General features: G+C 46.0%; 1 long non-coding RNA gene across 1 annotated transcript; it reads left to right on the top strand.

Moving 5' to 3' along the window:
- Window positions 1-519: 519 nt before the first annotated feature.
- Window positions 520-1093, top strand: LOC133212458 (uncharacterized). The gene is made up of 2 exons (XR_009725480.1): window positions 520-901; window positions 1009-1093. It is a non-coding gene; the product is annotated as an uncharacterized LOC133212458 (long non-coding RNA).
- Window positions 1094-4112: the final 3019 nt, after the last annotated feature.

Here is a 4112-nt window from a genome sequence, read left to right as displayed (position 1 = left end):
TTAAGGAAAAGCTCTTTCTTGATCCTAACCGCGGTGATCAGGTTAATCCTGCGTTGGGGACCAGGATGAAGATTCCCATGCCAAATCCACCTTTACCTGTGGCTGCTTGCTGATGCTACAGAAGTAAAAAGCCTAGCAAACCCAGAACCTAAATTACACATCAAATGGCAGAACTAGTAATTCTTCCTGATCCCCAGGACTACAGGATTATATATAGCCTAGGCATGGCATACTAAATAAATCTCCTTGCATCTCCTATTTAGACACACCAAGAAACTGTACACTCAAGCCCTCCTATCACAAGTGGCAGCTTCTCACCATCTCCTGTCTGGAGGAGGAGAAGAGCTGGTGAAGGGTGCAGGGAGTTGCCTGGGGTGAGGTGGCATGGGTTTGGGTGCCGCCTGGGCTGCAGAAGTGCTGGGTAGATGGGAGCAACCACTGCAGGGGTGCCTTGGTGCCAGCTCATGGCAGCCCCGACCCCAGTCACAGTGTCCTCGGAGGCAGGCAGGATGCCTCAGCTGGTGTCATGGTTGGATTACCAAGAAACCAGAGAGAAGGACTTGAAAAGCTTATTGCTGTGTTTGGGAGAGGAGCAGCTGGCTGCTGCCTGCTCATCATCCCGCTTCCCTTCTTGATCTTCAGCGCTCTGCAAAGCTGTCTGACTCACTGCTGGGGAGTGGGGAAGGGAAGCTGTGAGCTCAGGCAGCTTCATTTTCAGATTCTGATCAGGACTCAGTTTATCAGGAAGCCTCGAAGCCGAATCTGGCCCGTGGGTGCAAACTGGGAATGATAACTGATGGGCATGTGCTCATCTCGCAAGTCCTCCACACATTGAGCCAGCTCTGCTGCAGGCTGCGACAGTCACCAGGAATGCTATTAAAGCAGCACAGCTCCTCTTTAAGTTGTGGGACTGTGGGGTTTTGGCATCGTGTCAACTATTCCTGAGAATTCCCAATTATGCTCCCTTTTCTTCATGGTTTGTTTTCATATTTGCTTATTCTCAGATAGTTGGTGCCAAAGTGTTCTCAGTAATGTGAAACGGGTCCTTACAAGGCTTTTAAGTAAATACATAACTGGATGGATTTGCACTTTATCCTTCTGCTTGGAGCGGTCGTTGAAACTGGAAACTGTGGTCACAAAAATAATGTTTGCTTCTGTGACTTTGTGTTTATCTGTAGAGATGATGTCAGGTTTGGAGCTGGACATGACACTCTTCGCTTTAAATGACAGCTCATAATAATCAGTTGAGCTCACAATGATTAGTTGAGCACTAGCAGCATGAGAACACTTGGAGATGAGCAGAACAGCAAGGTCTTGGCTTATGAATGTGGCAGGTCCAGCAGTTGAGCTCCACGTTATTACTGACCAAAAATAGGTTTGGTTGTGTCTAAGCAAGACCCAAGAATATCCTCAGAAAACAAAAGGGCTTGTTCTACAGGAGGAAAAGGCCAGCACCTGCAAGATAGCTCTGCCTTGATGTCTCCAGAGGCACAGGGATCTTTGGACCTCCTAATAGTTTATGTACAGGCTGTTCTGATGTGAATTAGAGCCATTTCTCCCCATGACACTGGCTTTTCATTCAGTACTAATCCTTCACAGAACCTTTCTGGACTGCAGGGTCTTATCACGCCCATTCTCCTTTGCTCTTGCAGGGAAATAAGTGTTGTTGGCTTCTGTATTAAGCCCTCTAAAGACAGATGGAAGAGTTGAGATTTAGGTATGTGTAAGCTGCAAGTTGAAAACGCCTTTAGCAATTGAAAATTCAAAGCCTGGTATGTCCCCAGAATGCAGACGGCAGATGGGCTGCATGTCAGAAAGTGTTGAGGTAGTAAAGGACCAGGGTACCAGGATATCTACTGCTGTTCTGCAGCAGAGATCCCATCTCTGGTTATGGCCACCAAGTGCTGCACCTGATGATCAGTAATCCCACATTGTGCTAACAGTTAGCTGAGGCTGCTGCCAGATATAGGTGATGACTAAGGAGCATTTTTATGGAGCCAGGCTGAGAGAGCTGGGCTGGGTCAGCCTGGAGAAGAGAAGGCTCCTGAAGGGGAGACCTTAGAGCAGCTCCAGTGCCTAAAGAGGCTGCAGGAAACCTGGAGAGGGGCTTGGGACAAGGGCCTGTAGGGACAGGCCAAGGGGAATGGCTTGAACCTGCCCAAGGGGAGACTGAGCTGAGCTCTTAGGCAGAAGCTCTTCCCTGTGAGGGTGCTGAGGCGCTGGCACAGGGTGCCCAGAGAAGCTGTGGCTGCCCCATCCCTGGCAGTGTTCAAGGCCAGGTTGGACACAGGGGCTTGGAGCAAGCTGCTCTAGTGGAAGGGGTCCCTGCCCATGGCAGGGGTTGGAGCTGGATGAGCTTTAAGGTCCCTTACAAAACATTCTATCATCATCCTGGTCTCAGCAGCCTTTGTGTAAATCTGAAGCTGTCCTGGTCCTCAGTGCAAGCAGTTTACTCTCTCATCTCTGCACCTATGTGCTGGTGCCAAGTTTTGTCTGTGCAGCACAGCAACTCCGAGCCCAGGAGGTAGCTTTATATTCAGAACCTGATCTGTCTTTGGGCTGTGCTGCAGGGCCCTTGTTGGGTGTGTTGAGTTTTTCTTCCTATTCTGCAGCACCTTTCTAGTCTAGGGAAATGTGATGTTTTATCAGGCACTGATTTTGCTGCTAAAGCAAAATCCTTGCTGTCACTCACTTACATGTCATGCTGTCACAACACTTCTTTGGACCTCACTTTTTTTTTATTCATTATTGATCATGGGAAATTGTTTCTAGAAGTGGGATGTGATTTATTTATTACCAAGCCTTCCTGTGGAATGTAATTTTTTGCTGAAGTCCTTTTCCCTCAATTGTGCTTTGGCAAATATGATAAGGCTCTGGAAGTAGGACAGCTTTGATGCTGAAAAGTCACTCTTAACATCCCAGATACACTGTTGTAAAAGGGGCTGCACTCTCCCTTCTGTGCTTCATTTCTGCTGGTGCCAGAGGCTTCCCATCTCATCCTTTTAAAATCTAAGCTGCCTCCCTCTGCCATCGGTGGCAATAGGTAGGGCCTGAAGCATTATAGATCCACTCATATCACATCACTATTATTACCCTTGATAAAATCTTAGTGAGTATCTTAGGCAGAATAAACTTTTATGGAAGGAAGTAAGCAAATAAAATTATAGATACATATATATACTAAAGGCTGTTTGCTGGCCAATAAATGGATTTTTTTAAGTACAGAATCTGGTGTGTTATTCTGTCTGTCATAACGCTCCTTGCTTTTTGGATTCAAAATACCTTTCTGTGTCGCTGTTTATCTTCCCCATGAAGGGAGGGACAGGGGGTTGAAGGGGAAAACGGGATTTGAGAGCTCCCAGTCAACTAATATGCACTGACATCGGCCGCTCTGAGAGCAGCCACAAGAGCCTATTCCAGCTGCAGACGTATTACGAGCTCCAAAGGTACTCCGTGGAGAAGGGGGAAAGCTCCTAAAACTGGTGTTACAATCTGCAGCACCAGAAAACCTTTCATAGTCTAGCTTTGATCATATATTCATTTTTTACATGGGGGAATGACATTCCTTTCACTTCCCCTGCTCTCCCGCTCATGATTGAGGGTTGTTTTACCCATAAAAGTCTGAAATGTCCTCTTGCTCTCCTGCCTCTATTGTACCCAGGATTTTAGTGGGAGCACTTGAAAAATAAATACTAGCCAAGGAGCACATTAATTTTTATTACAGCTATTCTCTCTGCATATCCAGTGGTGAATTAACTCTATTTCTGCAAGTCCCCTGTTTTTTATGTATCAGTAGAGGGAAGTGAAGGCTGTAAAGCTTGTTTGGTCCTGCAGACATTTGTGTTCTTAAATATGTAAAGATACCCCAGTGGAGCCCCTACAGTTCCCCTGTTTTTGTGTGCAATTCTATTTTAGTGCACGTATTGCTAGTGATTTCCATTTTGCTTAATTCTCTTTAAAAGCTGAAAATATCTCCAAATCTTTCTCTTCCTATTTCTTAGACTGCCTGATATTGTTGCAGAGTTATAGCATGACACTGCCTGAATATAGGCAATTTTCTACTGCAAACATGTTATCATTATTCTGTCAATACATTTATTGCTTCAGAACCT

This window comes from Neopsephotus bourkii, unplaced genomic scaffold (genome assembly GCF_033783945.1).
Source record: "Neopsephotus bourkii isolate Nb327-2 ecotype Australia unplaced genomic scaffold, CSIRO-AGI_Nbou_v1 NB_716, whole genome shotgun sequence".
NCBI lineage: Eukaryota > Metazoa > Chordata > Aves > Psittaciformes > Psittacidae > Neopsephotus > Neopsephotus bourkii.
This window is presented reverse-complemented; position numbering and strand designations above follow the sequence as displayed.